The 14,032-nt window shown below is 42.4% G+C and overlaps 1 protein-coding gene and 1 non-coding gene across 2 annotated transcripts in view; both read right to left on the minus strand.

Annotated features, from left to right (window-relative positions):
* Positions 1-14,032, minus strand: part of LOC126236768 (putative ATP-dependent RNA helicase TDRD12) — a 487,486-nt gene that overhangs the window by 165,391 nt on the left and 308,063 nt on the right. The gene's annotated exons all lie outside the window — the stretch shown is intronic.
* On the minus strand, positions 13,185-13,260 carry Trnas-cga (transfer RNA serine (anticodon CGA)). The gene has a single exon. It is a non-coding gene; the product is annotated as a tRNA-Ser (tRNA).

A 14,032-nucleotide genomic window follows, 5' to 3' on the forward strand; every position in this document is an offset into this window, starting at 1 on the left:
CAGCTGCTTAGCATCCTGCCCAATACAATGTTGTTCACTTCCATGACTGCTTCATAGCCTGTGTAGTTCCTTCATGCCAGCACTAGATTTTCTGAACTGTGCACTTGGGAACTTTCCATGCAGTATACGGTATGTTCTTTTACCCACCTATTCCCTTCCCTGTTTCCATTCCATCAATACTCAGCCTTCTAACCCATCAATGCATCAACAGTCTCCTTTTCCCCTCCTCTAATTCTGCCCTTTTCTGCTGCCCCCCTTCTACCCTCCCGATTGCATCTAGATGCCCTATCCTGCCCCCAACCCGTCCCTGAATTCTGCTATAAGCAGCACTTTACCATCTCCCATCCCTACCCTGCTATCCCTTCCCCTCCCCACCCTAGCCTCCTCCTTACCCTCATCACCCAGACTGCTTCTCCATCATGCACAGTTGCTTGCGTCACTGGCCAGACACAGCGGTCATATGTGTGCAAGTTTTGATTGCGTGAATGTATGTGCGTTGTCTAGTTTAGAAGCAGGAGATTTGGCTGAAAGCTCACATGTTTAGCAGTCTTTTAGTTGCATCTTTCTGCAGTTCAACATCTCTATATGGTGAACAGCAATTTATCCTTTTCATAATATTGTCACTATTCCATCCTGGATTTTGCAGAGTTCGAATTTAAATTAGACACTAAAAAATTTCTCTTTTTCAGAAATGCTTATTGCACTTAACCAGTCTGCATTTTATATCCTCTCCACTTCAGCGAACTTATTCTGCAGCTTCAATAGCAACCTTCATCTACTACTTTTACTTTCTCATTTCCCAGTCTAGTTCCTTCAGCATCGCCTGATTTCATTCAACTACATTCCATTACTCTTGTCTTTTCAAGACGCTATCCATTCCATTCAGCAGCTATTCCAAGGCCTTTGCTATGTCTGACAAAATTATAGTCATCTGCAAACCTCAAAGTTTTTATTTCTTCTCCCTGACTTTAATTTCTTCCCAAAATTTCTTCTTGGTTTCCTTTACTTTTCGTCAATGCACTGTTGTAATTGAGTTTCCAATAGTATGAATAATTACTATGGCACAAAGAACTTTTTTCCAGTTAAAATACTCTTCTGTATTACATTTTTACATTACGTTAATTGTATTGCTTGGATCCTGTGAAGAGTGTTCTCAGGAATGTGGAAAGAAATACAGGATGTACATTATTTTTACATGCAATCAAACAACTTTACGACAGATTATAGTGCCTTTGATTGTGGCACCATGCACAATCATTAACCCGGCTCCAGGGAGGTAGGGTCCCCTTCCCTATTCCTGTCTGGCGCGTCCATGTCGCGGGGGTGGGCATCCCACACTTCAGTAGGCAGGAGTGATAGGATGGCTGAGTTCAGGCAGGGACCCAATCCCGTGGGGTATAACACGGAACCCATGCCCAGCGTTACGGTGAAGACTTTAATGGCAGCGACGATGGAGAAGAAAGACTTCGGAACAGCGTAGATGGCAGATGAGGCAACCCTCTTTTCTGAGGATTAAATGAGAAGGGAACCACTGCCTTGTGGTGGAGGAGAAACTCCAAAGGCTAAGGGAGACAACCCCAACAGAAAATCCTTCCTTGCATTAGGCCTAGCAAGCCAGTAGGAAAGTCTTCATATATTGCGTTCAAAACACAGACGAGCCTTGGAACGAACCACTCAGGATTTGACTCCACTGCTTCTTCAGGTACTGTTGTGAATGATGGGAGATATGATGATATTCATCAGCACAAGAAGATGAAACCAAATTGACTAAAAAATAACCTAAATATTGACACCCTTAATATATTAATCCTCAATGGAAAAATGGAAGAAATGACAGATGTACTAACAGAGAGAAAGTTAGATATTTTGGGATTAAGCAAAACGAAGTGAAAGGGAAAGGTTGAGAAGAATTTGAGAGGAGGAGGAAAACTGTACTGGAGTGGGAATAGTAGGTTCGGAAGAAGTGGCGTGTCAGTGATGGTCAATAAGAAAGTACAAAGCTGTACTGAAAGTGTGAGATATATATCATACAGGATCATAATCTTAAACCTGAGATTCCAAAAAGAAACACTAAAAGTCATTCAGATTTATGCACCTCAAGTGGGATGTAGCGAAGAAGAGAAGATAGACTTTGAAAATGAGTTAGAGAAACATATAGAGAGTGCTATATACTGATGGGAGATTTTAATGTCAGGTAGGCAAAGACAGAAAGGGATTTGAGCAAGTGTTGGGATGTTTTGGATATAGAGACAGAAATGAAGAAGGGGAAAGACTCCTGGATTTGTGCCAGAGGAATGGAATGAAAATAGCAAATAGCTGGTTTATGAAGAGAGAAAGTCATGCTATCACCAGATGCAGTTGGGATGGAAGAACCAAGAGTGTAATTGATTATATTCTAGTAGACAGGGAATGGGGACAAAAAGTAACAAATATGAAGGTAATTCCAAGTATGAGTGCAGATGGAGACCATAGATTACTGGTGGGACAATGGAAAATGAATCAGTGTGTGAAAAATAGAAACCAGCCGAAAGTGATGAGGATACAGGATTGGAAACTAAAGGAGAGTGAGTGTTGAGAAGTATAGAGAATTGGATATGGGATTGGAAACTAAAGAAGAGTGAAAGTGTTGAGAAGTATAGAGAATTAATCACACAAAAATTTCCAAAAGAAGTTTTCTGCGATGTACAAAAAGAATGGAGTTTATTAAAAGACACTTTAGTCAAAGCACCACAAAAAGTATGTGGTTGGTAGAACATCTGGAAAAGAAAAAGTAAGACAGACAAGTTGGTGGGATGATACCACAATCCAAGTAGTTAGAAGAAAAAATGGAGCATGAAGAAAGTGGTGGATAACTAAAAATGATGAGGACCATAAAAAATATATAGAGAAAAAGAAGAAGTGCAAAGAAATAGTGGAAACAGCAAAGAAAAAGGCATGGGAATACTTTACAAAAAAAAAAAAAAATCTTGCAGAAGAGGTGAAGAGCAATAAGAAAATGTTCTATAAAATGATGAAAAATAAAAGGAAGGCTTCTGAAGTACCAGTAAAGATGGAAACAGAGGATGGTACTGTGATTGAAGATCCAAGGAATATAAAAGATCTCTGGAAAGAACATTTTAAGAAACTGTTAAATGCTGATGAGCAGGTACACGAGGAGACAACAAATAATGGAGAAACTGAGAGCAGCTGGGAAGCAGAATTAGGACAAATTACATGGGAAGAAATGGAAATAGCTGTGAAGAAAATGAATGGGGGGAAAGCCCCAGCACCTGATAAAGTATCAGTGGACATGATAAGAGTGCAGGTCCAGTGGGAATGCAGTGGCTGTATAGAGTACTATCAAGTGTATGGAGAAATAGTACAATACCTGACGATGAGAGAAGAGGAGACATTGTTCCCATCTTCAAAAAAGGCAATAAAAGACTTTGTAAAAACTACAGAGGAATAACCCTTATGAGTCACAGAGCCAAGATTTTTGAAAGAATTTTACTAAATCAAATAAGTGAAAAGGTAGAAAAGGAGCTGGGTGAAGAACAACATGGGTTTAGGAAAGGAAGAAGCACGACCGACCTGATATTTTCTATCTGTCAACTGATGGAAAAAAAATGGGAGTATAACAAAACGGTGATAATGGTTTTTATAGACACAGAAAAGGCATGACTCAGTTAACCCTGGGGACTGACTGTGATACATCTGATGATAGCAGCAATCTGTTGGGATGGGTGGGGAGAGGTATAGCAGAGTGGGAGTGAGGGAAGATGATGCACTGCCTGTGGGAGTACACTGGGATGTGGTGGGGATACTGCAGGACTGCTAGATGCTGGATGCTGTGCTACAGAGGGGAGGTGTGGTGTGACGGGGTGACTGCACTGGTGGGGTAGAAAGCATGTGTAGTCCTGGAGTGGGAGCAGTGAAGGAACCGATACATGGAGGAAAGGGACTAATGAACAGTGAGACCACAGTGGCTACGAGAGCAAATGATTTGTTGTAGGTGGAGTTCCCACCTATGCAGTCCAGAAAAGCTGGTGTTGGTTGCAAGGGTCCAAAAGGCACAGGATGTGAAGCAGTCATTTAAGTAAAGCACGCTGTCTTGGCCAGCACATTCAGCAACTGAGTGGCACTACTGTCTCTTGGCCATCATTTGGCACTGGTCATTCATGTGGACAGACATCTTGTTGGTTGTCGTGCATACTGAGAAAGTAGCACAGTGCTTTCAGCTTAGTCTGTGGATTGCAGGACTGGAGCAGTTGATAGTGGGAGGTGTATGGGGCAGGTTTTGCATCTAGGTCTCTGCCATGAGGCAATGCTTTGGAAGCAGAGATGGACATGGATATTGGGTAGGTTAGGTGTGCGACAGAGTATCACTGTGGGAGGGACAGGGACAATAGCGAGGAGGAATTCCTCATTTCAGGTCACCATGAGAGGTAGTCGAAACCCATGCAGGGAATGTAATTCAGTTGCACCAGTTCTGAGTGGTACTGAGCCACAAGACAAGTGCTCCTTTGGCTGGACAGTGGATGTGTGGGAGGTGGTAGGTGACTAGAGAAACAAAGCATGCAAGATATATCTCTGGACAGAGTTGGGACAGTAATTGCGGTCCATGAAGACCTTGGTGAGACTCTTGGCATATTTGGAGAGGGATTGCTTGTCACTACAGATGCGACAACCACAGATGGCTAGGCTGTATGGAAGGGGCTTCTTGGTATGGAATGGATGGCAGCTGTCCAAGTGGAGGTATTGTTGGTGGTTGATAGGTTCAATGTGGACCGAGGTACTGATGTAGCAATTAGACAGATGTCAACAATGGGGAAGGTGGCTTAATTGATTAAGGAGGATCAGATGAAGCAAAATGTGAAGAAGGTGTTGAGGCTTAAGAGGAATGTGGAAGAGTCTCATTACCCCTGGTCCATATCATGAAGATGTCATTAATGAATCTACACCAGGTGAGGGATTGTGGATTCTTGGTGGTTAGGAAGGATTCATCTAGAAGGCCCCTGAACAGGCTGGCATAGAATGGTGCAATGTAGTTTGCCCATTGCTTTACCATGGATTTGTTTGTAGGAGATGCCTTCAAAGGAGAAGTAATTGTGGATGAGGACATAAATGACCACAGTGGAAATAAATGTGGATGGGAATAGAGTTATTCATAGTGATGAGGAAGGAGCTTGTAGGATTGTAGTCAGTCAGATGCTGGGAAAGGTAGTGTTCAATAGCAGAAAGGCCATGGGCAATGAGAATGTTATTGTAGAGGGAGGTAGCATGTACAGTGATGAGTAGGGAGCCAGATGGTAACAGAACAGGAAGTGTGGAGAGTCAGTGGAGGAAATGGTTGGAGTCTTTTATGTAGAAGGGTAGGTTGCAGGTAATAGGCATAAGGTGTTGATCTACAACAGCAGAGATTCTCTAAGTGGGGGCAATGTAACCAGCCACAATGGGTGAACTGGGTGGTTGGGTTTACGGACTTTAGGAAGCAAGTAGAAGGTAGGAGGTATTACCTGGTGGAGGGACTCTGTTGGCTGTCAGATACATCCACCTACAAACTGTGCCACAGTGACCCCCTTCCAGAAATCCAGAAGCATCTCCAATACCTCACAAAATCCATGGTTGCATCCCTGAACCTCTCCTCTGAGTCTACCTCCCTCCTCACCCCCATTACTCCCTGTGCTCCTACATTCTACATGCTTCCTAAAGTTCATGGACCCAACTACTCAAGACAACCCTCTGTGGCCAGTTACTGTGGCCCCTCAGAGAGAGTCTCTTTTTCATTTATTAACACCTTCAGCCTATTATCCGTAACATAACTTCCAATATAAATGACATCAACCAACTCTCCATACTTCCTGTTTCTTTATCACCTGGCTCTCTGCTTGTCACTGTCGATGCTACACTAATACCCTCACTGCCCATAGCCTTGCTGCTACTGAACATTACCTTTCATGAAGCCTGACTCCAGACCTACATCCTCCTTCCTGATCACTGTGACCAACTATATCCTCATCTACAACTACTTCATCTACAAGCAACTCCATGGTACAACATAGAGCACCATCTTATGCCACTCTACTCAATGCCCTTCTAGAGGAATCCTTCATATTGACCCAGAATCCCAAATCCCTCATCAGCTTCTGATTCACTGATGACATCTTCCTGATCTGGACCAAGGGAGTGGACATGCTATCCCCATTCCTCCTGACACTCCACACATTCTTCCCCATTCACACTACCTCGTCCTTTTCAACCCAACAAGCCACAATCCTTATAATTTATATCCACCTTAAGGATGGTTACATCAGGACCTATGTTCACATCAAACCTACTAACCACCAACATACCTCCACTTCGACAGCTTCCACCCATTCCTTCCACACAGCCTAACCACCAATGGTCACTGCATCTACAGCAATAAGCAGTCCCTCTCCAAATCTGTCAAGTGTCTCCCTGTGGCCTCACAGACTGAAATTACTCACCGAACCTTGTCCAGAAAGAGAGCTCCTGTTCTTTGTCTCTCTAGTCACCTATCACCTTCCACACATCTACAGTCCATCAATACAGTAACATTCCTCTCAGTAGCACCCAGGACTGGAACCTGAATTATATTCTCCACAATAGTTTCAAAAGCAGAGCCACCTGTGACAACAGCCATGTGAACTGCAAACTAAGCTGCAACCACTTTGCTGCTTTCTATATGCGTACAACAACTAGCAAGCTGTCCATCTGTATGAATGGCCACTGCCAAACTGTGGCCAACAGACAGCTGGGCCACCTAGTTGCTGAACGCCCTGCCCAGGATGATGTGTTTCACTTTAACGACTGCTTCACTCCCTGCGCTATCTGGATTATTCTTACCAACATCAGGTTTTCTGAATTGCACAGGTGGGAACACTCCCTGCAAGAAATCCTTCATTCGCGTAAGCAACCTGACCTAATCCTACGCTAGTCCCTATTTCCCGCCTACCTCTCCCTATCCGTATCCCAATCCCTATCCCTTTCCCTGCCCCCATTACACACACACACACACACACACACACACACACACACACACTTACCTTCTATCCCACCAACATACCTACTACTCCCCCGCCCCCAGCACAGTTTTCCAACACTGCACCTAGCAGCCCTATCCTGTCCCAAAAATGTCCCTACACACTTTTACAGGGAGCACAGCATGTTCCCCCATCCTGCCCTATGCTGCCTCTGATTTCTGTGACCCACCCCAGCAGATTGCAGCTCAAATCAGATGCAGCCATAGCTGGGACCCAGAGCTCAGACACAGTAGCCATGTTTGTGTGAGCTGTTCTTTTGTGTGTGTGTGTGTGTGTGTGTGTATTGCCTACTTTGGAAGACAGGCTGTGTACAAAAACATAAAATTCTAGCAGTCTTTCTCATTGTGATTGTCTGCTATTCAGTGCCTTCTCTATGAGGTGAGTACCTTCTCTATGAGGTGAGTAGCAATCAGTCCTTTCTAAAATGTTATTAGTTCTAACTGGAAATGAGGCACTTGAAAAAATTCTACAGCTGCTGAAAACGTTAGAGAATAACTTGAACCTCGGTTCCATCAAAATGGACTAAAACTGAACAACACACACACACACACACACACACACACACACACACACACTGCTATGCCCCTACATGATGAAGGCTGGGCAGACAGTGCCAGTACTGTATTTCAGCAGGTGGATTAAGCTGTGGTGGTGACAGTTTTTAGGGAACAAGCAGGAGATTTCACAAAAGCTTAAAATATGTGTCACATTTGTGTCATGAAATTTGTGAAGGAGCCAACATTTATCGTATGCACTGTATAACATGCTAAGATGTATAAAATAATAAACATGGAAAATATGTCAACGCCTGTCAGAGAAATAGCTAATTGTACTGACACTCAAGACTTAATTCAGCAATACTTCCCTGGTTTCTTAAGTAAATTAGAAAGTGAATGTTCTTGTTCGCCTTAGTATATTTAAGGTATGCTGGCTACCAAGCTCAAAGCTTGTAAACAATTCTAGGACTGTAAGAAGAAATTTGTCCTTCCTAGTCAAGACACAAGCCTGTTGCTTGACACCATATAATATGAATTTTTTGAGAGATTTATTAGGGGCTAAACATTGGCGTCATTAGTCCCTTTTTACCATTAAGAATCAAAACCTAAAGGTTTCCAGTAGAAGAAAATAATGTACTACCAACGTGATGTTTGCTGCATCATCTGAAGTAAAGAGTGAGGTAAAATCAGAGGTAAGAAAGGTATGCCAATCCGAAATTGTCAGACCCTCCCTGCAACTGGTCTGTTCCATAGCAGGAGATAAACTTCCACACTCCAGCAGTCTCCCAATCACTATAGAATACAGGGTTAATTCTCAAGTAAGTGAAACATGTGTTTTCATTCATAATTAAAAAGGCAAAATAATACCAAAAGTAAAAAAAAAGGTTAATGTAGTAAAATGCAACAGAGTGGAGGAGGGGTGCTGGCCAGAAGGTTCTGGAGGACCTCCAGATCCAGTACTGTGTTGGGAGTTCCACTTCCACACTCTTCCAGCCAGTTTCTCGAAATAAAACATAAAACCAGAGACGCCGCTTGGATGTCATCGTTTAACAGTAGAGGCAGAGTTGCCAAGCTTAAGAGTTTCCCACAAAGGAGTGAAGCTGGGGCACCCTAACAGGGCACAAGCCACTGACAAGAGGTGTATCACAATGACAACAGGGTAATCATCTCGCCCAAGGATGTGACGATAAATCGACCAGGTATGACCAATATGTACAGGACAGCAGATTCCCTTTGAGAAGGGTGAATGGAAGAGTGCCATGTGGCCATGGATTCCTTTATGGCATAGCTTGTTTGTAGTTGTCACAGTGAGCCATTCCTCGTTCCTTGTCTCCAGAAACTGATGACAACATGTTGTCTTCAAGGCAGATCCCAGTGTCCTCATTTGCAGGATTTCCATCTCAGTATCATTCCTACTTGAAATGGAGTCAAGAGGAATCCAGTCAAGTTCCCAATACTGTAGAGTCGAGTAAGAAGATCATGTATGGGCAAAATTAGTGGATTCCAAGGAGAGCATTGCTTGTGGCCTGTGGGCCTGTTAGAGAGTCACCATAGATTAGGAAATTTTTGCAAGAGTGAGTGCACATATAATCAAGCATTTGGATAATGGCTACTAATTTTGCTGTAGAAACAGTATATACAGACAGTTTTGAGTGTTGTTCATGACCCCTGCAATGTGTGAAGGCAATGTGATCATCAACCTGTGAGCCATCAATACAGATGGCTGCAGAAGTAGGAAATTCAACACGAAGTGAGAGAAACAAGCCAAAAAGTAGAGAGTCCTATCATTTCTGTTGAAAAGGTTCAGCTATGTCTCTGGATGAGGTACACACTGTGTTGTTTGGGGAGGGGGGTGTTGTGAAGAAACCTGCCAAGATGGTTAGAAGGAGGAAGACAGATGTCAGTGCAAAGAGATTCCAGACAAATTTCTGCTGCTGGAACGGCCAGATACTGCAGTGGTAAACCAGGTCCAATAGCTGTAAAGTCGAAGGGATTGCTGATCCATAAGCAAGACACCCATAATCTAGTTGGGATAGAACTAGTGCTTTGTTTAGGTGCAAGAGAGTAGAGAATTCTAGATCACAAGAGATGTAAGTGAGGCAGAGGTGTGTGCTGACTTTCAACTGGACCTTCTTTTTAAGGTGGTAAATATGTGGTAGTCATGTGAATCGAGCATCAAATAAAAGTCACAGAACAACTATATAACTCTACAACACTGAGCATTTCATTATGAAAGTAGAGTTCCGGATCTGAATGAACAGTTCTACACTGGCAGAAGTGCATACTACATGTCTTTGCAGTGGAAAACAGGAAACCACAGTTGCGAGCCCAGGACTGTGCGTTCCTGATGACATCTTGCAGCTGGTATTCAGCAACATTCCTGAAGAACTGTGGCAAATACAGAAGACATCTACATATAGGGACAGTGGGACAGTGAGACCATAGGCCCCAAAGCATCTACAAACCCATTAATTGCTATCACGGAAAGGGCCACACTCAGCATGAATCCCTGTGGGACTCCATTCTCCAGTATCTGGAAGATGCTACAGGACATCCCAACCTCAACATGAAACAACTGGAGAGACAGAAAATAAAATAAATTAAAACAATCGAGAAGGGCTTCCAAAACTTCATATGTACAATGTGGTAAGGATGTAGTATCACCATAATGGGTCACACACCTTTCTTAAGTCAAACCAGACAGCAGTGAGATGTTTGTGACATTCTTACACACATTCCATTGGAATTAAATGCTCAGTTGAGGATCTGCACACTGGATGTTGGACAAAGGGCTCTCGTCTCAGGAGTCCAATATAGCTGTTGGTTCACTATTCATTCATGCAACTTTCACACATCATTTGTAAGGCTGATCGGTCTGTAGCTGTCCATTTTATATGAGAGTTTCAAAAACTGGACAATTGTGACTTCTCTCCACTGTGTTGGAAACAAACCCTCACATCAGATACCACTGAAGACCAAAATAAGTGGTGTTGGTAATCCACAGTTATTGTAGCATTTGATTGGGGATTTCATCAGGTCTCAGCTTTGTGTCATGACTTACGACCAGAGCACTGAGGAGTTACCGTTCACTGAAAGGAGTGTTATATGTTTCCAGACATTGAATAGTGAAGAGTGGGTTCTTATCCTCTAACTGTCTTGTGTGCAGCCAAAAGGCTGAGGAGTAGTTGTCGAATGCACATGCTTGAGCAAAGTGTGCCACAAAGTGTTCTGGATTAACAGTAGGGTCAGAATGAATACTGTCATCTAAGAGGATAATGGGAATACTAGTTGCTAGCTGGTGATCATAGATACAATACATTGTGGTCCACACCTGTCAAATGCATTGTGGCCCACACCTGTGAGGAAGATATATGAGTTCCTGTTTCAGCAACATACTTTTCCCAAATTTTTCCCTTCTGGTGTTTCATAAGCTAGTGTGCCTGGATGAAGCCTTGAAAGACACTAAGATTTTGAACTAATGGATGCTGTGTATGTCATTGGGGTCCCCACCAGCAGTCTTACATTGCCTGAGAGATTTCCTGTTTCCATTATAGGAGTGGTTTTTTATGTTCCCACAGAATGGGGAATTGTCAGTACTAGTGCCATATATTAAGTTGTCAATATTCCCTTGTAGAGTAGCATTGAATGGTAGCACATTACTGAAAGAACATCAACTGTATTTCTTAAGTTTCCACTATCGATGGCACTCATTTGGGTGACAAAGTGAAAATAATAAATCTTATAGAGATCACTATGTACCCTCCACTAGATTGAGTGGAGAAGGCTAGAGTTACAGATCAGGAGATCAATAGCTGCATACATTCCATCTGCCAGACTAAAATAAGTTTGTGTGCCACTGTTTAGTAAATGTAAGTAAAGGTCTGTGATTAATTGTTCCATAGTGTAAATCTGTTAGTCTGTTAGATGTTCTACTGATGCCTCACAAGAGTTCTGGGCACTGAAATCACCTAGCAGGAGGAAGGGTGGAGGTAGCAGATGGATCAGGTCAACTATCTAGCGATAAGTCAGCTCCCTGTCTCAAAAGAGATATGTATTACAGAGAGTAAAACCCATAGTTGTCCGTAAGCAAACAGCCACAGCCTCTAATGCGGTACTGAGTGGAAGTTGACCACCAAAAGTGCCTGCAAGCATCAGTATGCAGACACCACCTGATGCCCTTTCAAGATCAAAACTATTTTTGAAATTGGCATGACGGTTATGTAGAGTAGGAATATATGTTTCACAGAATGGAGTTTCTGGAAGGACTCTGTACATACAGCTATATAAAAGGAAAGTAGGTATCCAAAGTTGTGGGAGTACCCAGGGATGGTGGGAAGAAAGCGAGAAGATTAATCAAATTTCAGCCTCTGCCTATATCACCTGTTGAGTTGGAAAGAGGGGGAGGCAGGAGGTTTATGTACAGCTGAGACCACCTGGTCCATCTTCACCTTTCATTTTTTCTTGTTCTCTTTCTGCTGTTTATCTTTATTCTCCTTGTGGCATTTCAACTCCAGGTGGGGACTTTTTTGTTTGTGATATCAGAAAGGGGGTATGAACGAGCTGTCCTGGGGCCCATAGCCCGCGTCTGATGGTGGCCCAGTAGGCAGAGTTAGTCTGCTGAAAAGGTCCAGAGGAAGCTGATCCTCCACTGGGGGATGCTGGATAAGTAGGTGGAGAAGTAAGTTTCCCAATACAGCTGTAGTGGGAACAAGAGAGAAAGTGGGTCCACTCATCTTTACTTACAGATTTTTATTCCTGTACCCAAAACAAATTCATGTAAAACACTGCATTGAGGATGAAAAGTACAGTTCTGCATCAGATTGGTAAAACAAAGCCTCCAATAACCACTCAATTATCCTTTGACTGCTGTTGGTTATGGTGAACAAAATAAACATCAGTTTTTCCAAATCTGTACACAGTTTCTCATCTCTCTGTAACATGAGGGTCAATGAAAAATAACACCCTTGTTCACGTTGAGGTTCTTGTGGAGGATGGTGGGAGTGAGTGGGGTGGAGAGGAGGATGATGGTGATTGGAATGTCACCGAGTTTCTTGCAAGAGAGCCATGACTGTGACTGAGTAAATATCTCTGTTTGAATGAGGATAAAGCATTCACTTCATCTTTTTAATACTGGACATTACTTCCTCAAATTTTTCTTCAATACCTTCAATGAAGAACAATGATTTTGTCCTCAAAAAGGTCTCTTCCATCACTTTGGGAACAAACTAACAAGGACAAGTCCCCAGTAGTACAATCAACATTTTGCAACCACCTATGTGGTGGTGTAGATTACGGACCCAATTATCACAACCCGAAACCATTCACCATAGTGAACCATCGTTTAAGGGTAAAAGCCGCAAAACAATTCAGCCTGTTCCTCTAGAGCAATAAATTAACAAAATAATTAAGGCTGCTGCCACTGTGCAATGGATAGTGTAAGACTAGAAAAACATTGGTGGCAGGTTCGAATTCTGTCACGTACCTGTAAATAAATAAATAAATAAATAAATAAATAAAATAAAAAAATATTCAGGTAATGTTTTTAAATTGTCTAATCCTTGCCAAGTAATTTTAACCATAATGAGATTTTCACTCTGCAGCGGAGTGTGCGCTGATATGAAACTTCCTAGCAGATTAAAACTGTGTGCCGGACCGAGACTCGAACTCGGGACCTTTGCCTTTCGAGGGCAAGTGCTCTCCCCAACTGAGCTATCCAAGCACGACTCACGCCTCATTCTCACAGCTTTACTTCTGCCAGTATCTCGTCTCCTACCTTCCAAACTTTACAGAAGCTTGCAGGAGAGCTTCTGTAACCTTGCAGGACTAGCACTCCTGAAAGAGCTTCTGTAAGGTTTGGAAGGTAGGAGACGAATTACTGGCAGAAGTAAAGCTGTGAGGATGGGGCGTGAGTCGTGCTTGGGTAGCTCAGTTGGTAGAGCACTTGCCCGCGAAAGGCAAAGGTCCCAAGTTCGAGTCTCGGTCCGGCACACAGTTTTAATCAGCCAGGAAGTTTCAATTTTAACCATTTCATTAACTTTTTTATTTGCTCTCATATTGTCTTCCTGTCATTCTTTTTTTCATTTGGAATATTTGTCCATATGGTTTTAATTCTCTTTTATTTATATGTTGTAATACTTAATCATTTAAAAATACCAATCAAACAACTAAAAAAATGAAATAGTTATTAGTATTAATACTGATTGTGCAACAGTCATAAATTTTTATTTTTCATTGTGAAATGTACAGTCTTTTGGGTGGTAATTGTCATTCAAACATTTGAAACACAAATTGTTCTCACACAATGGACAAAATATAAAAGCAATCTTTTTACATTCATATAGTTTCTTCACCAAATTCAAAGGGAAGCACACTTCATCCACATTAAGAAATACTGTTTTTCCATTACCTAACTTCAATCCATACCAGACATACCTTATCATATTTCGGAAGGCTGGTGCACACAGAATGTGATGAACGGCTGAACATATTTTG

Source organism: Schistocerca nitens, chromosome 2 (assembly GCF_023898315.1).
Source record: "Schistocerca nitens isolate TAMUIC-IGC-003100 chromosome 2, iqSchNite1.1, whole genome shotgun sequence".
In the NCBI taxonomy this organism is placed as follows: Eukaryota; Metazoa; Arthropoda; class Insecta; order Orthoptera; family Acrididae; genus Schistocerca; species Schistocerca nitens.